The sequence below is a fragment of the Cetorhinus maximus genome, chromosome 14 (assembly GCF_964194155.1).
Source record: "Cetorhinus maximus chromosome 14, sCetMax3.hap1.1, whole genome shotgun sequence".
Lineage (NCBI taxonomy): Eukaryota > Metazoa > Chordata > Chondrichthyes > Lamniformes > Cetorhinidae > Cetorhinus > Cetorhinus maximus.
This window is the reverse complement of record NC_135892.1, coordinates 79,198,300-79,225,254: the sequence shown is the minus strand read 5'-3', so window position 1 is coordinate 79,225,254 and position 26,955 is coordinate 79,198,300. Positions and strand designations below refer to the sequence as shown.

Sequence of the window (26,955 nt, the reverse complement as noted above, 5' to 3'; positions counted from 1 at the left end):
TTTACTGAAAGTGCATTAGCTTTTCTATGGCTTCCCAAATGGCTGCATGAAAATCGACATTATTAAGGTCCTTGGCTATTACAGGAGGATGCCAGCCAGGTCACTCCGTGCCCACACACTGGTACCTGCATACTCGCAAATACAAAGGGAACGTAATTTAGCTTGGCAGGCAATTAATACATCTGGATGCTCTTCTTCTCAAAGGAAACTGGGACAACAGACCTGACATTAAGCTTTCAGTGGCACTGCATGAAAGAAGACATGTAGGAATATGCAGAACTAGGGTCTCTTGATTGAACATTCTCATCAAGATGGCACCAACCATTTTGCAAGGCTTGGCACATTGAACTATGTGGAATCATCTTCTCAGGGTCTGGTTAGAGGAGAGGTAGATGCAGAGTTGTCATAGCACAGCAGTGTTGTTAACTTGGCTCCATCTCCTTGCAAACATACCACAGTGCTAACCAATGGAGATGGAGCACAATGCTTTATAGGCAGCCACCTCATGCAATATCAACCAATTTAATGTCTGCTGAAATTGAGATGGCGTTGGGGTGTTCAATCACAAACCTGTAGTTTCATATCTGCATGTTGGGTTCCCTTTCTGTTCATCTTTGCATGTCTCTTCTTGGTCCCCTATTTCTTCAGCCTTTACAGAAGGTTGTTAATAGATTGAGAAGCTTCTTAAAGCTCTCCAGAACATTAAAAAATTCTCCTTTGTCACCTGCCAAACACTTCATATGCAGTTTTTAAATTGCACATAAGTGTGCTCCCTAGACTCATCATTTGAAGTTCTGCTAATTAAGTGACCTCAAGAAACTATGTACAAAAAGTGCATTTCCATTTGAGTCTGCTTAAAACCTGCCAATACTCATTCTGACATAAATAATGAAACTATTGGAGATCTGGGTTGTGATTTAGCTGAGAACAAATGTTTTCTGCAGCAAAGCATCTGGTGTCTTGTGGGTTAGGATGAAAATCTACAAATCTAGAAATGGATCAGAAATAACTTTTGTAACTTACTAGATCTGGTACAACCTAAGCACAACTTTCTCTGCCATTTAAAAGATTTTGCTAACAAATTGAAAATGTACAACATTGGATATGGTCCTCGAAACTTGGAAAGAATGAAGCTGCATTTATATAACACCTTTCAATTTCTCAGTATATCACAAAGCACTTCACAATTACTTTTGATTACCCTGCTTTACATAGCATTTATGCTTCTTGAGGTAAATGTACATTGTCAATTATGATTAAGCAGACTCTCAATAATCTTCGTGGAACTCTTGAACTTGCACCTAACTGTCCTATTTATTTTATAAGCATAATATATCTGGTATATGACCATGTGGGCCTGAATCCAAACTATTTTCATCAAACTGCATTAGTTTTTTTGATTCTTTATTCAAGGGTGGAATTCTGGAAAAGCTACTCTCACATCTCTGTTTACACATAAGAACATAGCAATGTAAGAAATAGGAGCGGGAGCAGGGCCTGCTCTGCCATACAATAAGATCATGCTGATCTGATTGTGATCTCAATTCCCCTTTCCTGCCTGCCCCCCCATAACCCACCACTCCCTTGTAGGTCAAAAATCTGCCCACCTCTGCTTTGAATATATTTCCCAGCATCCACTGGTCTCTGTGGAAGAGAATCCAAAAATTAACAACTCTCCGACAGAAAAAATTCCTCGGGCGGAATCTTGTGGAGACAACGGGGATCTCAGCTGCTGGCTGCAGAACAGCGAGAACCCCGCATCACCTCTTTTAGGGAAGGTCCACCATATCTTTTGCCTCTCAAGCATTTAACAAGCCAGTGGCAGACCTTCCCCCAGGATCAAGGACTTTGGAGGGGGGGGCGGGGGGCGAACCCTGCCTGCCGAGTGGTGACGGCCAATCAGAGCCCAGCAGCTCTTCTGTACTCAGCAGCGCCTCCCGAGGCCTCGGATCAAGGAGGGACCCAGGCATAGGTGAGTGATGGCAGGAAGAGGGTCAAGGGTGGGGTTCGCAGGAGAGGGAATAGGCAGCAATAGCAGGGAGTCATTTTCAGCAAATCCCTCCCCCACCCACCACCTTCCCAATGCCGGTCCCTGATCAGGTACTGAGTGTCTTTGAATGAGGGACCCCCTTCCTGGGAGCCCGCAAGCAAACATGCCAGGGTATGCTTATTGTGCTCCTCATTGGTCAACTGTCCCTGAGTTAATACCAGTGGTAGCAGTTGCAGAGATGATGGTGTAGTGGTAATGTCACTGGACTAGTAATCCAGATATCTAGGCTAACGTCTGGGGACACGGGTACAAATCCCACCATGGCAGCTGGTGGAATTTAAATTCAATTAATAAATATGGGATATAAAGCTAGTCTCAGTAATGCTGACCATAACAAGTATCATCGATTGTCATAAAACCCATTTGGTTCACTAATTTCCTTTAAAGGAGGAAATCTACCATCCTTACCTGGTCTGGCCTACGTATGACTCCAGAGCCACAGCAATGTGGTTGACTCTTAACTGCCCTCTGAAATAGCCTAGCAAGCCATTAGTTCAAGGGTGAGCAACAAATACTGGCCTTGCTGACAACATCCACATCCCATCAAAGAATTTTTTTTTAAAGCGGGATGAGGCCCTTAAATGGCCATTAATTTCCCACTTAAGGGCCTCAATTGGCGGTAGGGCTAGAAGGACATGCACAGCCTTACCGCCAGGAACTTAAATAAGGTGAAAGCGGGAAGGTGGTGGACTCCCCACCTCCCACCCGATTAAATGCCCCCGCCACCAAACTTACTACAGGGTAGGGCACAAGGTTCCACCACTCATGTCGATCTTAAGTACGAGACCCTTTATTAAGAAACTGTGCCCCCTAGTTCTGGATTCCCCCACGAAAGGAAGCATCTCTCAGCATCTAACCTGTCAAGCCCCCTCAGAATCATATATATTCAATAAGATTACCACTCATTCTTCTAAACTCCAATATAGTACCAACCTGCTCAATCTTTCCGCATAAGTCAACTCCTTCATCCTAGAATCTTCTCTGAACTGCTTCCACTGCAAACAAGGAGGCCAAAACTGTATGCTGTACTCTATGTGTAGTTTCACCAATGCCGCGTACAATTGCAACAAAACTTCCCTGCATTTATATTCCATTCCCCTTGCAATAAAGGCCAACATTCCATTTGCCTTCCTAATTTCTTGCTGTACCTGCATGTTAACTTGTTGTGATTTACATACAAGGACACCCAGATCCCTCTGTACCACAGCATTCTGCAGTCTCCCTCTATTTAAATAATATTCTGCCTTTCTATTTTTCCTACCAAGATGGATAACCTCACATTTTCCTTCATTACATTCCATCTGCCACATTTTTGCCCACTCACTTAACCTATCTATATCACTTTGCAAATTCTTTGTGTACTCCTCACAAATTGCTTCCCATTAATTTTTGCACCAGCAGCAGATTTGGCTACAATACACTCTGTCCCTTCATCCATGTCATTAATATAGATTGTAAATAGTTCAGACCCCTGCACTGATCCCTACAGCGCTCCAATAGTTAGCTTGCCAAGCTGAAAATGGCCCATCTATCCTAATTTTCTGCTCCCTGCTAATAAATTTGTCAAACATGATTTCCCTTCCGTAAAGCCATGCTGACACTGCTGATTTTTTAGGTTGGCGGGCGCAATCAGCGGGTTTGGGATTGGCCAGGGAACAGACCAATTAACAGCCATCCAGCGTGAAACGCGCGCTGAGAAGCTCAGCGCTGTCGGGGTGGGGGTGGGAAGGGGGCGTGCACTGACATCAGTGCGGGCCTCAGGGAGCTGAAGCCATGAAAAGCATTAAATAAAGTTTTTAAAATTGGCAAAAAATGTGCCAGCATCACACTCAGTCACCTGAACATATACATGATAAAAATGCTGTCCATAGATTTTTATTTTTCTTTCATTTAATAACAGAAACCTCATCCCGCCCTCGGATGCGGTTTCATGAAAAATGCAAAGTCCGCGTGGTCGATTTGCCCATCCGCCAACCGTAAGGTTGGACTGACCACAAAAAATCTTTAATTACCTTAACTGGCCTCTTAATTGTCGGCGGGCGTGCTTCTGACTTTTGCACGCGCCCACCGAGCAAAATATCACGCAGGATGACATCGGGACGCTCATCCGATCGCATCAGGCATGCACCCACACGCCGAGCTAAAAAATTCTGCCTATGATTTTCTAAATGTCGTACTACCACATCCTTCATAATGGATTCCAGTATTTTCCCAATGATATTAGCACAGATATTAGCTAACTGGACTACAGTTTCCTGCTTTCCGATTCCTCTTTCCTTGAACCAGGTTTTTCAATCTACTGGGATCTTTACAGGACCTAGGGAGTTTTGAAAGATTACAACCAATGCATCCAATATCTCTGCAGCCACTTCTTTTAAGACCCTAGGATGTAGGCCATAAGATCCACAGAGGGATTCAGCACCAGCAGAGGCTGGTTTAAAGCCCTGTTCAGATTTGTTTTTCTAAAGAGGAAGTTTGGGGGGGTGGGGGTAGGGGTGGTTACTGAAACCATCGGATCAATCTGCAACATCTAGAAGGCATTGCTTCGAGGCCACTTGGTATCTAGCTTATCAAATGCGACTTGCTAGGATATGTAACATCTCTCCTTATTGTTATTTTCCTTTCTCTTCTCCTAAACCTCTCCTTCAACCTGCATTGTACAAGAATGCAGTTCTCTGTGTGTGGACAATAGGAAAGATGCTGGTTCCACCTCAGGTTGTGGTTCATTCCAAGGAACGAGATTTTTGAAGTAATCCACAAGATGCAGGACCGACTTAAGCTACAAGCCTACTGACTAGAAAATTCCTGAATTTGAGTCACTATTAGAATTGTACAAATGGGCTAGATGAGTCCCCATGGAAACTATCAGCACCTCAACAGAATCAGTTGCATGTCCCCACCCACCACAACTCAGTTTAGATGTGTTGCCTATGATTTGTTTCCATGCACCAGACTTGTTTCACACCAGGATCACTTCCATGCAACCTGCACAGATATTGTCCCATGACAATGTCACTCATTTGGCTAGTCTATCCTGAAAGATCCTGCAGTCCTTCCATCGCAGCAGCTGTTTCTTAATTATTCCAGAGTTTGTGTCTTCAATGTCCTACACAGGAGTTCCCTACACTGACCACTTTTTTTTTTGACCAACTGATAACATCAGTGCTAAATTTGTCTAATATTGATTTGAACTTGTGCCCCTTGTCCTACTGTCATGGACTAGTTTGATGTATTATTCCAGATTTATCTTTTCTGTATTATGTTTCTGCAGTCATGTTGAGTTAGTGCATATGCTATTTTATAGGTGTTATCAACAAAATGCAGCAGGTTAAGTGTTACTAGAAATATGTAAAATACAGAAAGTACACACAATACCCTTTGCTTACATATAGTTGGAGTAAACTGTATATTTTTTTTAACTGGGTTTGTTATAACTGGCTAAGACAGGTCAAGCACCACCTCTGGAGCAAATAAAAATAACAGATCTTTGTGCAATACAGCTAGTGTCACCTTTCTAGTTTAGTACATGCTGCATCAGTAATTCACCCTCGGAAGCTAAAATTTCTGTTGGACTCACTGTCCTTTGTATTTTTTTAATTGCCTTTATCTTTATTGAGAAGCACCCAAAATTTTAAGTTAGGCACTGAGTTCCTGAAACCTGAGCTTATCTAGTTGGACACTGAAAACACTGTGTATATACAGTGTCATTTAGGAAGGCTTTTCATGCATCTTATTGTGTCTAGCATATGATGTGCATTTTCTCGAAGTGACACACTTACATCAGTGTATCCTTTGCCTTGCCATGGGAAATCATTGGTGATTATAAATTGGTGAAAATTTCTTAAGTAAATATGTAATCATTATGACAAAAAATGTAGTTACTTTGCAAATGTGTTTACCTTCGTATGTGATGTTCCAGTGCATAATATGACTTATTTCAATGGTAGAATACAAAGAGAATTTAAGATGATTTAGATGGGTTCAGGAGTCTCACAAACTATGTAAGGTTGTTGTAAATGTAATAAAACATTTAGTAAAATAATTTCATTGTTTAAGCCCAAATTGAACCCAGCAACAGCAAAGCTGTGAAATCAAGAAGTAACTCCTTAGATCTTGTTTTTGAATTCATTTGATTTTGATCTTGTTTTTGAATTCACTTGCAATTTTATTTGCTAATGATTAAAAAGCTAACAATTAATCATGTTTAGAAATCGGTATGGTGAGCAATTATCATATCTCAGAAATATGATTTCATGCTATATGTTATGAAATGTTGTTGACCTCAAAACTGAGAATAGATGTAATCGTATATATTGTATTTAATTTCCTGTGTAATATTTTGAGATATATGGGAGTAATGTTCTAATTCCAATTAAAGAGAATTTTTTTTTATTTATTCAAGGGGTATTGGTTTTGCTGGTAAGGTCAGCATTAATTGCCCATCCCTACAACTGACAGGCTTGCTAGGGTATTTCAGACAGCAGTTAAGAGTCAATCAATATGGGTTTAGAGTCACCTGCAGGCCAGACGAGATAAGAAAAGCAGAATTCCCTCCCTAAAAGATATTAGTGAATCTGATGGGTTTTATGACCATCGGTAGTTCCATGATCACCGTTACTGGTGCTAGCTTTTAGTGCAGATTTACTTGATTGACTGAACTTAAATTCTCCAGCTATTGTGATGGGATTTGAACTCGTGTCTCCAGATCATTAGTCTTGATCTCTGGATTACTAGCCCAGTGATATAAACATAATGCTACCATAGCCTAACAAAATGGAATGATCAAAATGTTTTGTCCCAAATAAAAATGGGAAATCTTCAACAAGAAACACCGAAACAAGGAACATATTATACAACGTGTATCAAATCACTGGCAGATGCAACTGTTCATCACATTTTTTTATTCCTCCTTGGGATGAGTGTGGCTGGCAAGGCCAGCATTTATTGCCCATCCCTAATTGTGACTTTTTTAAACTGCTGCAGTCCATGTGGTGCAGGTACACTTACAGTGCTGTTAGGGAAGGAGCTCCAGGATTTTAGCTGTGTAGGATAGTTCTACCAAAGATATTATCATTTAACAGCTGCTAAATTCAAGAAACAGAGTTCGGAAAATACATAGGAGATAGTAGATTTGATGGCTTTATGCAGTGATCACCTTTATCAGTGACCACCTCCTTGAATAATGTCAAACAAGCTGCCATGGATGTGATTTACCGAGTCACCAGATTTACTGCCAGAAATATGGTAACAATGGAGAAGGCAGTCTCACTATCGATGCATTAAAAAGACAGAGCACTCTCAGAATTCCAAAGGTACTGCATTTAAGAGAAGAGGCAATAATTTAATTCAAAATTAATTAAGAAAATGATTAAGTAGTTAAAAAATTAAGATACATTAGGATGGCAGGGCAGGTGATGTGCTGCAATTATAGAAAGCGAGAGTGCCTGGATGCCAGTGTGACCCAGAGCAAATATATCTGCGTTAAGTGTCTGCGGCTTGAGGAGTCATCGAGCTGGAGGCCGAGCTGCAGACACTGTGACACATCAGGTTGGGGAAAAGGTACCTTTATTCCAGGAGGTGGTCACATCTTTTCAGATAGGGTCTTCTCATTTGGTCAGTGGTCAGGGACAGCAGGGTGTGACTGCAAGTGAGGCGGGTGAGGGGGTCAAGAAGGTAGAAGTGGAGGAGCCTCAGTCCTTGCAATTCTCCATCAGTTTCAAGGTGCTTACAGCCTGTACGGATGAAAGTGGGGACTGCAGGGTGGATGAGCAAACTGACTGTGGCACCATGGAACAGGAAGCCATTCAAGTGGGTGGAACTAACAGGAATGTAGTGGTGATAGGGGACAGTATAGTGAGGGGGATAGAAACAGTTCTCTGCAGCTAAGAGCAAGAGTCCAGAAGGCTGTGTTGCCTGCCTGCTGCTAGGGTTCGGGAGATCTGCTCTGGGCTGGAGAGGAACTTGCAGTGGGAGAGGTGGGAAGATACAGTGGTCATGGTCTCCGATGGTACCAACAACAGGCAGGACTAGGAAGGAGGTTCTGCTTAGGGAGTATGCGCAGCTAGGACTAAACTAAAAAGCAGAACCTCAAGGGTAATAATCTCTGGATTATTTCCTGAGCTATGAGCAAATTGGCGTAGGGTAAATAAGATTAGAGAGTTAAATGCATGGCTTAAAGATTAGTGTGGGAGAAATGGATTTCGATTCCTGGGGCACAGGCATCAGGAGGGGAAAGTGGAAGCTGTACAGTTGGGACGGTCTTCACCTCAACTGTGTTGGGACCAGTGTTCTGGTGAGTCATATAACTAGGGCAGTAGTGAGGGCTTTAAACTAAATAGTGGGGGATGAGGGAAGGTATGATAAACTAAAGAGAGAAGAGAAGGTAAGAGAGCAGGGTAGCAATAAGGGAAATGGTTATCAAGGTGTGTCAGGAAGGGACAGAGCAGTCAAACATAAGAGTACATCAGCAGTTAAGGCTAGAGATTGCAAAAATAATAAGTCAGAATTAAAGGCAATCCGCCTGAATGCACGCAGCATTCACAGCAAAGTAGATGAATTGATGGCACCAATAGAAATAAACACGTTTGAACTAATTGCCAGTACGAGACATGGCTGCAGGGTGACCAAGGCTGGGAACTGAAAGTTCAAGTGTATTTGGCGTTTAGGAGGATAGGCAAAAAGGAAAAGGAGGTGGGTCACACTGTTAATAAAGGATGGGATCAGTACATTAGTCAGAGAGGATCTTAGATCGGAAGATCAAGATGTAATAATCAGTTTGGGTGGAGCTAAGAAACAGCAAGGGACAGCAAACTTTGATAGGAGCTGTTTATAGACCACGAAAAAGTAGTGATAATGTAGGGCATGGTATAAATCAGGAAATTAGAGGTGCATGTAACAAAGGTAATACAGTAATCATAGGGGACTTCAATCTACATATAAACTGGGTAAACCTAATTAGCACGAATGATGAGGACGACGAATTCCTGGAATGTATGTATGATGGTTTTCTACAAAAAAAACTCCCTGAAATATTGGGGAGCCAAGGGACTTGTGAGATTGAGGATCTGAAAGAAATTGTGAGTTAAAAAAAGTAGTGCTGGAGAAATTAACGGGACTGAAAGTTGATAAATCCCCTGGACCTGATGATCAACATCCCAGAGTGTTTAAAGAGGTGGCTGTAGATATAGTGAATGCATTAGTGATCATCTTTCATAATTCTATAGATTCTGGAATGGTGCATGAAGACTGGAAGGTAGTAAATGTAACCCCACTACTTAAGAAAGGAGGGAGAGAGAAAACTACAGGGAATTACAGACCTGTTGGCCAAACATTATAGTAAGGAAAATGCTAGAATCTATTTTAAAGATGTGATAACTGGGCATTTAGAAAATAATGGTGAGATCAGGCAGAGTCAACATGGATTTGTGAAAGGGAAATCATGTTTAAAAAACCTGTTGGAGTTTATTTGAGGATGTTACTAGCAGGATACATAAGGGAGAACCAGTGGGTGTGGTGTATTTAGATTTTCAGAAGGCTTTCAATAAGATCCCACACAGGGGGCAGAATTTTGCCCTTGACAGGCGGGCCCAACCAATTCGGTGGCGGGTGGGCCGCCGATAACTGCCGCCAAAATGGGCTCCGCCGCCATTTTAAGTGGGTGGGCCAATTAAGGGCCCGTCTAGCATGACGTCCGCCAGGAAGCACTATGCGCTTCCTGTGCGGGCGGGGAGGGGGTGGGGGGTGGAGATTCCCCAAATGCGAAAGAGCACTTTGCCTCAGGGAGATCGCTGAAAGTTTTTTTAAACTCCAAAAATAGAAAAATTAACAGTGTCACACGAGATGGGACATGTTAATAAATATCACAAAAACTTTATTAAAGTTTTTTAAAACCGACATGAAACCTCATCCTGCCAGTGGATGAAGTTTCATGTTTTTTTCAGAAGCCCGCCAGGGCTCCTAGCCTGCCCACCAACCTTAAGGTTGGACGGGCAGGGCCTTCAATTGGTTGAACTACCCTGTCAATGACCTCAATTGGCCATTGACAGGTCGGCGGGCGGACAGCTGATCACGCTGTCCCCCCGCCTTCCTGAATATTTAAATGGGGCGGGATGACGTTGGGGGTTCCGCCCAACGTCATCCCATGTCATTTTTGCATCGGCGAGCGGGCCCCACCCCCAGATCGCCGACGGAAAAATTTTGCCCAGGAGGTTAGTAAGCAAAATTAGAGCTCATGGGATATGGGGAAATACACTGGCATGGATTGAAGATTGGTAAACAGACAGAAAACAGAGTAGAGATAAATGGATCATTCTCAGGTTGGCAGGCTGTGACGAGTGGAGTGCCGGAAGGATCAGTGCTTGGGCCCCAACTATTCACAATCTATATCAATGTTCTGGATGTGGGGACAAAATGTAATATTTCCAAGTTTGCTGATGACACAAAACTTGGTGGGAATGTGAGTTGTGAGGGGGATGCAAAGAGGCTTCAAGGAGATTTAAGACAGACTAAGTGAGTAGAGTAGGCAAGAGCATGGTAGATGGAATATAATGTGGAAAAATGTGAAGTTATCCACACTTGTAGGAAAAACAGAAATGCACAGTACTTCCTAAATGGGGAGAGCTTGGGAAGTGCTGATGTCCGAAGAGACCTAGGTATTCTTGTTCATAAGTCACTGAAAGCTAACAAGCAGGTGCAACAAACAATTAAGGCAAATGGCATGTTAGTGTTTATTGCAATAGGATTTTGAGTGCAGGAGCAAGGAAGTCTTACTGCAGTTGCTAAAGCCTTAGTGAAACCACACCTGGAGTACTGTGTGAAGTTTTGATCTCCTTACCCAAGGAAAGATATATTGGCCATAGAGAGAGTGCAATGAAGGTTCACCAAACTAATCCCTGGGATGACGATATTGTCCTATGAGGGAAGATTCAAGAGACTGGGCCTGTATTGCCTAGAGTTTAGAAGAATGAGAAGTGATCTCATTGAAGAAATAAATGGTTTTTTTTACAGGGCTCGGCAGGGTAGATGCAGGAAAGATGCTACCCCTGGTTGGAGGGCAAGGGTGGGGGAGTCTCAGAATAAGAGGTAAGCCATTTAGGACCGAGATGAGGAGGAATTTCTTCAGAAGGTGGTGAATCTTTGGAATTCTCTACCCCAGAGGGTTGTGGAGGATCAGTCATTGATTATGTGAGGTCGATAGATTTCTAGATATCAATAACATCAAGGGATACAGGGTAGTGCAGGAAGACGGCATTGAGATAGAAGATCAGCCGTGATCTAGTTAAATGGCAGAGCAGGCTTGAGGGGCCTAATGGCCTACTCCTGCTCCTGCGTGCCTATATTCCTACTTATAAGTATAGTACATTGCAAGGTCTGAGCATTTTGTTATATTGCCCTCTCTGTTGGGGAGGTATAAATAAAGTTGTTCGATAATGGCTGCCTGCAGAAGGGCAATACTCAACAGAAAGGTGGCAATGAGGATGGGAGTTAAATGTAAAAGAAAATAAGGACTGAAGAGCATTATAACACACTCTGGAACTCCTATGAATTTGAGGAGCTTTGAGATTGCTCTGCATGCACAGCATATTCAGGTACACAGTGAGTTAGCACATTATGTAATTGAAAAAATGGCACTGAAGGCATGTTTGAGAATAATGGGAATATTGGGGGAATTCAACCTTAACAAAGAGGACTGGTGTAATTACGAATTAAGGTTACACATTTAGCTAAAAGTGAATAAAATAAGAGATGAGGATAAAGTAAGTGTTTTCCTCATCATGATGGAGCCAGCTGCTCAAGACTCCAGTACTATGGACTATTCCGAAATTAGAGAGATTCTGGACTCATATTATGACACGACTAAGGTTGACATTGCACTGAGAGTTGCATTCGTTGAATGGAAGCAGTTGCCAAATGAGACCTTTGCAGATTACATTATTGAATTAAAGAGTTTCTCATCACTGTGGGTATGGCGCGAATTTAGAAATAAATCTGAGAGATGTTCATAGAATACCTAAAAAACAATAAGATCCAAGCCAACCTTTTGAGCAAAGGCAATAAGCTAACATGAAAGGAGATCTGTGATGAGGCCATAGCATAGAAATGGCAGAAAGAGATAGTTACAGGTTGCATGGGAGTTCTTTCCCTGAGCTGGTAGGGAGGTCCACCAGATTTCAGTGAGATCCAGACCACAGCAGCCAAGTTCAGAGTCAGAAATTTAGATGCTGTTGCCATGGTAGTCACCAACCATTTAAATGGCCCCATTCCAGTCAAAGTGCTATGCCTGTGGGAAAGTCGGTCACATTCAGACGGCATGCAGGAGGAAACAGTAATACTCCAGTTTGCAGCAAAGTGCCAAGTTGCAGCCTTGCACCAAGTCGAGGTTGTGGTAGATCTAAAGCTTGTTCAGGAGTTTGGAAGTCCTCAAATATAAATATGATTGACATGGAAACAGAAGTTGGTGTAATCAAGCAGGAAAATCAAGAGTTGTTCTCAAGAGAGCAAGAAAAACAGATCATATAGCTGAGATTAAAAGGGTTGAAGATATAATTCTAGCGTCTACAGTAAGAACGAAAGTCAGAGATTCACAACTTGTTTTCATTGTTGATAGTTACAGCAGGTACCTGTTACCTCAGAGAGAGGACAAGACATCTTTAAGTCACATTCCCGTACACAAAACTGATGTGAAACTGATTAGTTGGTCCAATAACAGTATTCCGGTGTTAGGTGATGTTAGTATTAGGGTTGAATACGATGATGCATCCTATTACTTGCCATTGGTAATAGTAGAAGGGAACAAAGTCTCACTGATGGGAAGGAATTGGCTTAAGAAAATAGGGATAAATTGGGCTGGGTTACTTATAGTAGGGATCAGTAAGAGTACATCTACCATTAAGGAAGTGCTAAGAGAGCACAAAGTAGTCTTTGAGCAAGGAGGACCAAAAGGTAAAGTTAGGTATCACAAGACCGAAGTCAAGATAGAGGATAATGTACAGCCGACATTTTGCAAGGCTAGGCCCAGTGTCTTAGAAAGAGTAAGTAAACACCTGGATAGATCAGAAAGAACTAGGGCAATTGAGAGGAGCGGTGAATGTGCCACACCCATTGTGGTAGTACAAAAAACGGATCTCCACAATTGTGGAGATTATAAGAAAATGGTAAATAAGGTGATCAGGAATTATACTTACCCACTACCTATCAGTGAAAATTTGTTTTCTAACTTAGCCAATAGCAAGGTTTTCAATAAGGTAAATTTGTCAAATGCATATTTGAGATTAGAATTAACAGGCAAGAACAAGGGGCCGCTTACCATTCATACACACAAAAGTGTTATGGTCAGATGAGAAGTGGTAGACTGGCTTCCCTCTTTCCACTCCTCAATTAACCACAACAGGTGTTTTTTTTTCTAAGAATTTGCTTGCCAATTCAGTGAGTGTTTACGTGTTTAAGTGCTGTAACTGTAAATGACGCAAGAAAACCTGGCTGTGTGTAAGTTTTTAAAAGGGGAATAGTATTTATTGTACTTTAAGGCTCAATCTAAATAAAATAATAAGAAGTCTCCAGTTCTCACTCACATGTGCATTCAAGAGTTCAAACACACACACAAGTAAATTACAACATGGAAGGGCAAGTTAAATGGTTCAAGAGTGAAAAAAAAGTGAATTGTACACAGATCTTGTAGATTGATGACTTAAATGATTTCAGACTGGGTTTGATGATCTTTCCAGATTCTGCATCGAGATGATTTAAAGATGTTGACAGAAGATTTCTCTCTTTTCTTCTGGAGTCTGCAGCTGCTGGATTGATTTTTGAAGATGCTGCCCACAACGTGTGGCTGGTCAAACAACAGGCAGGAAACAAGCTTGCGGGATAGCTGGAGAGAGAGAGAGAGAGAGAGAGAGAGGGAGAGAGAGAGAGAGGGAGAATGCCCAATCAGGGCCTTCCTGGTCTCAAAACTCAGACTGTCTCCTTCTTCTGACTGAGGCTGGAGAAAAGTAGTTTGTTAAACACAGAGGGTCAATTGGTTCATCACATGATCTCCCTTTGCAAACTGACCAGTTATCCAAACATGATCGTAGCAAAGTTGATTCCAGGTTCATTGCTTAGAAGTGATTAGATTATGGCCGAAGGAGTTCTCTTCTCAGTGAATGAGTCTAATGGTTTGTTCCACACCCCTGCTGAATACACAGGTGATGTCTGGATGTTTTGTGAATGGTTCAGGAGATCAAGGTGTGATGTTATCTCACATAATGGAAGACGGTGTGGAGAAGCCTGTGGCGTATGTTTCACATATGTTAATGAAGTCAGAGCAAAATTACTCAAGTTGAGAAAGAGACATTTGCAATCATATAGTGTTACTAAATTCCACAAATACTTGTATGGTAGGAAGTTCACTTTGTTAAGTGACCACCAAGCCCTTACGATCATGTTTGGCTCAAAGAATGGAGTACCACCCTTAGCGGCAGCACAAATTCAGAGATGGCTAATGATTTTGATGGCCCATCAGTATGACACTAAAGATTGTAAGTCAGTAGATCATGCAAGTGTAGATTATCTTCCCGTGAAGACAGATTCATTTCTACACGCTGAGTTACCTGTGAATTACTTTACATACACAAATGACATGCCAATGTCTGTCAGAGAAAATAGTGAAGAAACTTGCAAGGATGTGCAGTTCAGTAAAATGCAAAATTATGTCATGAACGGCCAGCCTAAAGAGTGTGATGATGAGAAATTGCAGGCGTATTTCACACACACAAATGATCCAAGGTAGATCAAGGTTGTGTCTTATGGCACTTAAGAGTCATTATTCTGCCAAGGTTTAGAGAAAGATTAAGAGCACAGGGATACTCCGTAGTAAAGCACTGAAGAGAAGCCTTGTCGAGTTGCTTCAGTGCATCTTATACATGGTACACACTGCAGCTATGGCCCACCAGTGGATGGAGTGAATGGTTAAGGAGATAAATGGGGTACCAATCAAGTGGGCTGCTTTGTCCCGATGGTGTCGAGCTTCTTGAGTGTTGATGGAGCAGAGCTAATCCAGGTAAGTGAAGAGTATTCCATCATTGACTTGTATCCTGTAATGATGTATAGGTTTTGAGAAGTCAAGAGGGAGCCACCAGAATACCCAGCAAATGACCTGCTCCTCTAGCCACAGAATTTATGTGGCTGATCCAGTTAAGTTTCTGGTCAATGGTAACCTCCAGAATGGTGATGGTGGGAGGCTCAGTGATGGTAATGCCATTGAATGTCATGGAAGGTAGTTATACTCTCATGTCATTGCCTGGTACATGTGTGGCTGTTATGAGGATGTGCTTTTTGAAAATACAATTTCTAATTTTTTCTTCTTCTGGCAGGATTTTTAAAAACACTGGGGCCCCTTCTACAGACAATGGAAAATTGCCCAGGCTGCTGCAATACACACAATTTTGCATTCCACCAAGTAGGATGAAGGCAAACACCCAACCCCTGGGAAGCGTGAAAGATCCCATCCTCTGTCGATGCACACCATCCTGACACTTTTAAAATGTTTCTGAGATGAAACACCAAAATGCAATTACCTGTTATGAAACAATAACTGCAGCAGCATGAAGTAATTAGAATTTCTCTGGAATATACACCCAGCAAAGTATTTTCAAGGACCCCCTTACCAAGCAGGAGGCAGAGAAAAAAGGGCAATGCTGTGCTGAACACAGGATTTGAAGCTGTGTGCCCTCACTGTCCCTCTCTCTCTTGGCAGTGCAATGCCCGGTTTATAAAGCAACCATCCTGAGAAGAGAACCAACTGCGAACCGAGAGTAGAATTTTCCCCCCGGCGGGGGTGGGGGGAAGTTTAGGAACGGGCGCGTGGAGGCACGCCTCCGATTGGCGCCCCCAATTGGGGGCATGCTGCCATTTTACGTGGGCAGGCCAATTAAGGTCCGCTATGCGCTCCCTGTGCGAGCGGGCGGGGGGGGAATTCCCTGAGCTGAGAGTGCACTCTTTCGCACATGTGCACGAAAGAGCGCACTCATCTCCCTGAGGCTAAGTGATCAGGGAGATTGGCTCCACAATAAAAAAATCTGAAAAATAGAAGAAAAAAAATTCCCTGACATATGCCCTCATGTGACACTGTCACATGAGTTGGGACATGTCCATCACTTTCAAATACACTTTTATTACATTTTTTAAAACCTGCATGAAACATCATCCCACCCGTGGATGAGGTTTCATGCTTTTTCTAATGTCCGCCAGAGCTCCCGGCCTGCCTGCCAACCTTAAGATTGGACGAGCAGGTCCACTAATGACTTTAATGACTTTGTCAATGGCCTCAATTGGCCACTGACAGGTTGGCAGGCGCACAGCTGATTCTGCCGAGCCCCTGCCTACCTGAAAATTTAAATGGGGCGGGGTGACGTCGGGAGTTCCGCCCGACGTCACCGGGTGTCATTTTACATGTAGGCAAGCAGGCCCCGACTCCCACTCGCCAATCGGGAAATCCTGGCCTGATGTCTTTTCGGTAAAAAATTAGAAAACTGCTCCATACAACTATATCCAGGAACGCAGCTGAACAAGCCGGCCGCAACGTGGAACCACCACATCGAGACCAGCAAAGGAACAGCTAACCGTATACTCTTTTGTTTTATTTTTCATGAACTGTAAAAATGCTGTATGCCTATCCTCTTACTATGCCATTTGTACCGTGTGTGTGGGCCCAGATGAATGTGTGTGATAAAAGCAAAATACTGCGGATGCTGGAAATCTGAAACAAAAGTAAAAATAGCTGGAAAAACTCAGCAGGTCTGACAGCATCTGAGGAGAGGAATACAGTTAACGTTTCGAGTCCGTATGACTCTTCATCAAAACTGAAGAAAAATAGAAATGAGGTGAAATATAAGCTGATTGAGGGGGGTGGGACAGATAGAGCTGGATAGAGGGCCAGTGATAGGTGGAGGCAAAGAGATTGCCAAAGATGTCATAGACAAAAGGACAAAGGGGTGTTGACGGTGGTGATATTAGCTAAGAAAGGTGCTAATGGTGACATTAAGGGTAGAAAGCAGGAGGAGCAAGTGACAGATAGCCCTAATGGGGATGGGGTGGGGAGAAGGGATTGAAATAGGCTAAAAGGTGGAGACGAAACAATAGATGGGAATACATTTAAAAATAATGGAAATAGGTCATGAACTCTCTCCTCCATCCCATCCCCCTTTCTGATCCCCCTTTTTCTAATTATTTATATTTTTTAAACATATTTTTCTTTTTCCTCCTATTTCCATTATTTTTAAATGTATTCCCATCTATTGTTTCATCTCCACCTTTTAGCCTATTTCAATCCTTTCCCCTGACCCCACCCCCACTAGGGCTATTTGTCACTTGCTCATCCTGCTTTCTATCCTTAATATCCATTAGCACCTTTCTTAGCTAATATCACCACCGTCAACACCCCTTTGTCCTTTTGTCTATGACATCTTTGGCAATCTCTTCTTTGCCTCGACCTATCACTGGCCCTCTATCCAGCTCTACCTGTCCCACCCCCCTCAACCAGCTTATATTTCACCTCATTTCTATTTTTCTTCAGTTCTGATGAAGAGTCATACGGACTCGAAATGTTAACTGTATTCCTCTCCGCAGATGCTGTCAGACCTGCTGAGTTTTTCCAACTGAATGTGTGTGATGATGGGTGTTGTTGTTTCAATAAACCTGTTCTTTATTTAACCTAAGAAAATCTGTCTGAGTAATACTTTACAACCTGAAAGCATAAATAGTAGGACTTATAGAACTGGCGAAGCACATCCTCTCTAAATTCACAAAAAAACCCTGTTATAGTCAAACCTGCAACTGAAGAATAGGACAATAATTTCACCCCTCCTCACATGGTCGTAACAGTGGCACAGATGTTTCCTACCACTTATCAGCCCAAACCTGAATATTGTCTAGGTCTTGCTGATTGTGGGCACATACTACTTCAATTTCAGAGGAGTTTCAAATAGAACTGAACACCGTGCAATCATTAGCAAACATCCCACTACTGATCTTATGACGGAGGGAAGTTCATTGATGAAGCAGCTAAAGATAGTTGGGCCTAGACACTGCCCTGAGGAACTCCTGCCACAATGCCTTGGGGCTGAGGTGATTGGCCTCAGGCAACTGCTACCTTATTCCTTTGTGCCAAGTATGACTCCAACCAGTGGAGTTTTCTCCAACTACATCAACTTCAGTTTTACAAAAGCTCCATGATGCCATACTCAATCAAATGCTGCCTTGAAGTTAAAGGCAGTCTCACCTCAATATCCAGCTTTCTTGCCCATTTTGGATCAAGACTGTAACGAAGACTAGAGCAGAGTAGTCCTGGCGAAATCCAAACCGAGCACTGGTGAGCATGTGAGTAAATACCACTTTGTAGCATTGTCAATGATCCCTTCCATAATGATTGAGAATAAGTTGATGGGCAGTAATTGGTCGGATCGGATTTTCCTGCTTTTTGTGGACAACATGTACCTGGGCAGATGCCAGTGTTGTAGCAATACTGGGACGGTTGACTATAGGCCCAAGGATACATTAAGTACACTCGCCATGTTATCAAACTATCCCTGCCTCTCCCACCAGTCCTGAGTTTGAGGATCCCAACAATTCCAATCTGACCACACATCTATTCCAGCACTCACAAAACTAGGACCCTCCTTCCTGTATTTCCAGATCCTGTAATACCCTTCCCCGAACCATTGTTGTTAAACACTCCTGTACTCACTGATCCCAATACTAATCCAGGATCCTCTCTCCACTATTCCTACGACTCACCATGTACCTTGCATTGCCAAACCCAGACCAGCTATTGCTGCCACACACTAACACACCACTCCCATTAGTCTCAGGCCACTCAAATGCTTTGACTACTTGCAACTTCCTGACACCCACATTGTAATCCCACTGTTCCCAGATCCTAGAACCACCAAAGCATTTGACAGAACTACTATTTCTCCCCACTCCTCTCACCCATTTACTACCGCTGCATGCCATTACCTACTTGCAATCGGAACCATCTTCCCTGCCATCTTCAAGTATTCTGGGCTTTAAAAATAGGGATAAAACTGCCAAGCAAGCATAATTGATTTCCAACCCTGGTCGTCCTAGGCCTTATTATACTTGAACTAGAGCTGCAACAGACCACATAACAGAAAAAGGAACTTGCATTTACATGGCACCTTTCACAACCTTAGGGACAGCACTTTAAGAACCTGCAATCAAGGAAGCTTTTCAATTTTTAATATGATTTATACCTATGCCATTTAAAATCGAAGAAACTGAAAATTGATTGACAAGAATTTTTTAAAATACTAAATAAAATTTAATATACCGCCAGAAAAATTACTGCTTCCCACTGAAAATCTGGCCTTAATTCAAAGAGAGCTTATGAGTAAGTGCACTTGCAGGAATCTTGCCTAAAAGGTTCTATAAATTGGGATGGGATCATAATTATTGAGAAGCATTTGGCTGAGGGTTCAATAAACAATCTTTAAAAAAAATCGGGGAGGTTGTACTGTTTTAACTATATAACGTATTTACACTCAAAATTCTGCAATTTTTAGGCTGTATGTTTGATTTGCACTTATATTGCACATGTCTTTAGGTGCAAATATGCAGCAACTTCCAGGCTCAATAATCCACAATGTGTATGGTTGTAGCCTTTTATGGTAGATTGTTCTTTTGCCTCCTGACTCATTATAATCAATACCACAGGAGAGTAACTAAAATATTTATTAAATAATAGAATGGTACACATGCACATGACAGTAAGAATTCATTTGCAATATACAAAGATCCTCAGCAATTTAGTACTTTGACACAGGAGCTATGTATGTAACCCCTGATCAATTTTACCAATCTTGCTTTAAAAAATGTTATTTAGAGTATGATACAAATGCAACTAATGTGTGTAATCATGTGTTCTGTTTATATTACACACTATGAAATGCACTCCTGCACACCATGAAAAAAGTGTGTTTTTTTTTCCCCTTTTAATTGTAACTGAACAATTCCAATAAAAAAATCTACAAGAGAAGCTGTGGATATCATTTATATTCCACTTGTAACTTCATCATCACAACGACTTACATTACCTCTTATCAGTTAGACGTCATATCCTCTGGATCGCAGCTTGTAAAACAGTGGTACTAATAAAGCAGGATCAGTGGCAATCCGGTCAGCACCATATTACATTGCTTTTACTTTCAAATTGTAATACTATGTTGTATTTTATAACATGATGGATTTAGCTCCCACCTGCCCTTTGAAACTTCTGTCATTCAGATTCAGAGACCACTGCATACACTGTTGGAGTAACATGATGCATATACTATAATGTGACAGGTAAAGCCACAGATGGTCAGGGCTGAATCCTTCAGCAAAAGAATGCATTTATGATGTGTTTTTATTTAATGATTACTGAATGTAACACTGTTCTTGGATCATAGTGTATGTTTCAGAAGGAATGTTTCATTTCAAATAATGTTTGCCACCTTTTTCACATCATTAAGAGATTTTGCTGTTCACATGAAGCCAGGTCTTTTTTTATATCTGTCATACCAACAACATGCATTTATATAGTGCCTTTACCATAGTAAAATGTCCCACACTGCTTCACAGAAACATGATCAAACAAACTTGACACCAAGCCACATAAAAAGGTATCAGGTCAGGTGAGAAAAAGGTTTTAAGGTATCTTAAAAGAGGTACACAGGCAGAGAGGTTTAAGAGGTTTAAGGAGTGAATCTCAGAATTTACTGCCTAGGCAGCTGTAAGCACAGCAGTCAATCATGGGTTGATGGAAACCAGATATGCTTAAGAGCCCAGAATCTCAGAAGGTTCGAGGCTTTGTTGGAATGATTGCCAATGGCCACAGGGATGCTGGGTGAACAAGACATGGTGCGAGAGTTTACAGAAAGTGGCAGGCCAGCTAAGCAAACACTAGGATAAGAGTCTGGAGACATGAGGCCTGGATGAGGGTTTGAGCAGCCTATGGGCCGAGGCAAGAGCTGAGAATGGGGATGTTATGAAGGTGGAAGTAGGTGGTCTTGATGAGGGAGAGAATATGGGGCCAGATAATCAGCTTAGGGTCAAATGGGATGCCGTGGTTGCCGATAGTCTGGTTCAAACTCAGAAGGTGTTGGTGGAGTCAATGGCTAGGGAACAGATTTGAGACGTGGACCAAAGCAATGGCTTGCCACTTCATAATATTCAATTGGGAGAACCTCTTACCTGTCCAATACTGGGTGTCGGACAAGCAGTGTGAAAAAACAAAGGCAGTGGAAGGGTCTGGAGAGGTGGTGGTGAGGTAGAGCTGGGTGATGTCAACATACATGTGAAATTTGACATTTTTCAGGTGTTATCACCAAGGGGTAGACATAAATAAGAAATAGGAAAGGACAAGAATAAATCCATATGGGATTTCAGAGGTAACTGTATAGAAGTGGGAAGAGAAATCATTACTGGAGAGTCTCTGACTATGACTGGGCAAATAAAGATGGAACCAGGTGAGGGCAGTCCCACGCACCTGGACAATGGACGAAGAGGCATTGGGTGAAGGATTGTGGGGTCAACCATGTCAAAGGCTGGAGGGTGTGTACCACAATCACATAGAATGTCACTTATGCCTTTAATAAGGGCCGATTCAGTGTTGTGTCGCGGGCGAAAACCTGATCAAAGTTCAAACATAAGAGTTGAAAGAAAGATGAGCATTTGGGATAGGACAACATGTTCAAGGATCTGTGTCAATTATACCACTTAAAGAGAATTTAATTATCAAATTTGCCTCTTGTAGAATCAACTTTGCATCCCCACTTGGTTATGTGCTAGCTTATATCTCTCATTTATAAATGACTTTTAATTTACAATTATGTGGCTTTGCATAATTTTTGAAAATGCTAACATTTGATGTGATTTTTTAAAAATATTTTGGAGCACTGCAATTGCACACTAAATTTGAGCATTAATTCTGAAAATGGGCCTATTCAGCAAAAAAAATGGATTATGGTCTCCAGCTCCGTTTGTCCATTTGCACACTTAACATGTGCCAGAATTCCTTCCAATTTAAGCATGTCACAATTTTAATCGAATAATGACTCTTTCTCTAGTACAAGAACGTATGTAATTACGGAACAGTTGTTTCATGCTCCAGATTTTACATAACCTCAGTGCATCAAGCAAACTTTTAACAATTAAATATATATCTATGTAAATATATCTATCGGTATATATCTATACATAAAACCATGAGAGCGATTTTAGTATATATTCTGAAATACTGGCAGCCATGTTTTTGCGGCAACTTCTAAAATTTTGGTGCATCAAACGTAGGCCAATTAATTATTAGTTGGCTAACCAACTTTTGTTTTCGCTTGCAATGCATATTAACAAAATCCTTGAACACTAGATGAACCCCTTGAAATTCCCAGCTATGTTACTCACAGCAATATCAAAACTACAACGAACGAAATTCAATGGATGAAACACTTTAAGGGACCTCAATGCATTCAAATTTTAAGCAAATTGAATGGTTACGATCCCCTCCAACAAAAGCACACAGAAGTATTTACATGATGTTTTATTATAGCAATCATTCGTACAGTGCACGTTACTATAATCCAGACTTGTTGTTAGATAAATACATTTATATCCGGCCGCATTATGATCTTGCAAATAGAACGAAATTCTAGTATCTAAAATGTCAAAAATGAAATGTTCGGTAGCTCCAAGCAGCTAAAATGGCGACGCTACAGCGAATTTAAACTGCGCAACCAGTGTTGGCACAACGCCAGCATGATCATCTCCCGTAGTCGAGTTATCAACCACATCGTTTCCTACTCGAAAATTGAGCTATTTATTGCCTACGTGGTCAGTAGAAAGAAATATTATTAAAATAACTTTTTGGCGAAAACAATTAAACGGAGAAAGGAAGGGGGAAGAAAGAGACGCCTAGAGGCCTGTAAAATTAAGAGGCAAAAAGAGCTGCCCCAACAACGAACGCCGTCGAAAAAACGTTTTTAAACAGTCAAAAAACGAAGGCTGGTCACCGTTTGTTTAGTTGCTTTTTTTAAAAAAAAAACTGGGTTGAAACCGAACTAAAAATGTCTTCAAAATCCCGCCCACAGATGCAGCAGTTAAAACATTTTCCACAAAGTAAAAAAAAAATCGAATTTTTCCGTCAACTTTAGTTGGGCGTCGAATAAAGGAGGGAAAGAAAATGTTTTTTTCCTCTCTCTCTAAAGGAAGAACATTTCCAGCGAGACGTTACATGGAAAGAAAGCAGCGAAGCTGAAGGGACACCGACACCTAACTGATAACCCGATGGCGGGACACAAAGGCAGCGATTATTAGTCGGTTTTATTTTTTTTTTATCCGGAATCGCAGTCAAACCAGTTTAAAAAAAAATAAATAATCGACTTAATAATTGAACGAGGTAGGGAGGGAAATAAATGTCAGTGTTTTGCGAAAACAGCAACCGTCCATTCATTTTTTTGAAAAGAAAGTTTGAGCAAAAACCCTCAAATCAGATGGAAATGTGTCAAACGCCATCAGAAGGGTAAGAGAGAAACTAGAAGTCTGAAAATAAAACCAAAGATCGACCTCCAATCCCGCCCATCGCCATGAACGGGAGGAGCGGAGCAAACGGTTTCTTAAGGTTTTTTTTTTCTCTCTCCGGCGTCGGGCTTAAGGTTTATTTTATTTTAAGCCGCCGAGAGGGAGCATCTGCTGGGTAACGCTAGTAATCGGCAGATCCGAGGATTTTTTTTAAACTGAGCGTTTTAAGGAAAAACCAAAGCGCCGGTAGTGACTGCCGGAGTCGGTCTTCAGCCATCCATCTTTGGTCGGAATCTTTCTTTCTTCTCTCCCCCACCCCCGGTCTCTCTCCGTCTTTTGAGGCGAGGAGGGGGAGGGGGGGAATCTACAGGGAGAATCTAGAATCGCCGCTTTGAAAAATAACCCCGTGAGGTCAATTTACCAAATGGTGCTGCTAAACAGCCGCCCGTGACTCCAGATAAAACCGCTTAGAAAGCAGGAAAAAAAGAGGGAGGGATCTCGGACGATTATTTCTCTCCCTCTCCCTGGTCTATTTTTTTGTGTGGGGGGAAAAAAAAACTCGTCGTGATCACGGGGGCGGAAAGAAAAACTATATTTTCGAACAGCTTTCTCTGTACAATGACTCATTTAGTTTGGGGAGAGGCTGCAGATGAAAGGAGAGAGAGGAAGGGGAGGGGGGGGTGGGAAGAAGAGAGAACGAAGACGGGGAAGAGTATATTTTATAAAGTGGCCACTGAAATAGCTTTTTTTTTTCTTTTGGTGGTGGTGCTGTTGTCGTTGATGGGTGATTATTTTTGCCCTCCGCTTTCTGCTGCTGCTGTTCCTAAAGACGGGTGGGGGGGGGTGTGATTTTTTTTTTCAAGCCGAAAGAATATTTTCCCTTAGACCCTATTTTTTTTCTTTCTTTCCACCCCCCCCTCCCCGAAGGAGTTGTTTTTTTCCCTTGAAAATTTTATCACAAAATTATAATACACTGAAGGAACTCACCGTCATGAAGCGTGCCTTGTCAACGGGGTTTCCTCGCCATCAAATCAGGGGCGAGATGACCAAGAACAAAAAAAAATCCAACTCAACACACATTGAAAAGTAAGAGCTGTTCAGGGCATTTTCCTGTAAGGAAAAAAAAACATATTTTTATATACAATAAACTACACGTTGATTTTTTAATATAAAAAAACACCGTCTTTCTATTTTTTTAAAAACTCCCCGCTTTCAATTTTGTTTGAACTTGCTTGTTTCACATGTGTCTTTTTTTCCTGATTGGTGGGGGGGGGGGGGAAAGGAGGGGAAATGTTTGAAACTTCTTTTAAAAAGTGCGAGGACGGTCATTGTTTACCCCTTTTTTTAAAAAGAGAAAAAAAAACGAGTTTTGTGTTTCGTTGAATAGCACCTTCATTGTGGGTAAAAATTATCTTTTTTTTCAAAAAAAAAGGCGACGGGTTACGTGGCGTTTCTTTCACACTCTCTACTTGCTCCACGAAAGAACAGCCAAAATTGATTTTTTAAAAATTTAAATATTTTATTATTGGGATTTAATGGAATTGTGTTGTTGGTGGGTCCCAGGATCACATGACACAAGCGATTTGAAAGGGCAAATATCTGACACGGTTTTAAGATTTAAGTCTCAGCTGCCCTCAGATGATGTAGATATATTTATTTTATTATTTTTTTAAAAAGGCCATGTTTCCTGAACATTTGTAAGAAAAGTGAAATGAAATGGTTCCGAGAAATTACCCCCCTCCCCTCTTTCTAACCACGCGAAGCGCGGCGCATGGGCCGGGGTCCTTGCCCTGAACAAACAAACGCGCGTACCGCAACCACCCGTCGCATCCCATTGGTCTACGGCGGACGCTCCGCCCCCTCAAAGCGCCACGCTCATTGGCCAGTATTCAGTCCCCTTGGCCAAGGGAGGCGGTGGGTAGAGAAGCAGCTGATGTGACCCAGTCCGGTGGAGCTTCACTGCTTTCGTGACTTGTTCATGTTTTATATCTTGAATGAGACCCGATCTTTTATCGAAATAGCTTTTTAAAAAATCTGCAGTAACAATCTTTTCACCTTATCTCCATGCTCACATAAGAGGGACGCAAATTTTGTCTGAACTTTTTGATGTGGAACATTGGAAATGCTGAACTCTCTAACAGTGGTGTACGACCTAGTACACGAGGGAGTATAGAATACTTCGTTTTCTGTATTTCATTTTGACATTAAAAACCCCCCGTTTAATAGTTGTTACACTGTCGGTTTCAGAAATATCCTTTACCATTGAAACCCCGATGTTTACGTCCTGACACGCTCTCTGATTTGATTCTCTTTACTGAACAATAGTATTGAAATCCACTGAATAGTTGCTTGGCACGGCCGACGCTGTAACGTAAACTGGACAAAAAAAACTTGGGATAGGACTAATTCAGCGGCGCTATTTTAATTTGTTTAAGCATCTGGAAAACGCACCAACTTCTACAACAATCTGTGACTGTTGATTTCCTTTTCTGTGGACAGACCTATTTCTTTAAAACGAGAATAAATTGTTTACGTTTAGTGACCGGAGAGAAAACATTTATATTTTACACGGTGAGATTTTAGAGTGAGATGAATATTTGTTCATGCATAGTACTGTATTGATTCTAAGAACCTTGAAGTACTTCTCCATGCAGTTGAAATTAAGTTCAAAATGTTGCTCTTTCAATTATACTCGAGTCCACCCCCTTGCTGTTATATTTTGTACGCGAATGAGATTTATTTATATACAATAACCACGTATTATGAATAAAGTTGATAAGTATTCTTCTTGCTGTAAATGTTTGGTTGTAAACAAATATATTTGTTCTGATGCATATAAACATCACTCAAAGGTACTGTATATTCTATTTCATAATTTGTTCACTTTAAGAAACATGCAAGAGTTGTGGTGGAACAAAACTTGTTTTATTGAAAGAGCAATTCTGATAACTTTGTTTATGTGCAGTATTAAATTTAGTGTTTAGAAAAGAGATATAGTAACATCTTATAATTTTCAGGCCGAAATGAGATCAGCCATGTTCGTATTGAATGGCGGGGCAGGCTCGAAGGGCTGAATTGCCTACCCCTGCTCCTAGTTCTTATGTCTTAAGCAAGGTATAGTACACATTATCTGTGCTCAGTTATCCAATCTACCCTCGGCGGTACAGGAATTTCTGGAAGAATAACAACATACTTGTACGATTTCCGGGACACCAACATCCATAGAAAGTACAATGGGCTCAGTGTTTTGATTATAACATAGAATTTGATTTTTAATCTAAGGATAACCTAGGGAAACTACAATAATTGTTGCAGAGAATATCCACTTTATTATTGACAATACATGGAAAAAG

At 41.6% G+C, this 26,955-nt stretch overlaps 1 protein-coding gene and 1 long non-coding RNA gene across 3 annotated transcripts in view; one reads left to right on the top strand and one right to left on the bottom strand.

Moving 5' to 3' along the window:
* The window catches only part of bicral (BICRA like chromatin remodeling complex associated protein), a 68,644-nt gene extending 43,686 nt beyond the window's left edge, over nucleotides 1-24,958 (bottom strand). For both annotated transcript variants that reach the window (XM_078557141.1, XM_078557142.1), the window contains exon 1: nucleotides 24,590-24,958. The gene's annotated coding sequence lies outside the window, so the exon portion shown is untranslated. The remainder of the gene's footprint in view (nucleotides 1-24,589) is intronic.
* On the top strand, nucleotides 22,476-24,741 carry LOC144689764 (uncharacterized). Its single transcript, XR_013578702.1, has 2 exons — nucleotides 22,476-23,702; nucleotides 24,530-24,741. It is a non-coding gene; the product is annotated as an uncharacterized LOC144689764 (long non-coding RNA).
* Nucleotides 24,959-26,955: the final 1,997 nt, after the last annotated feature.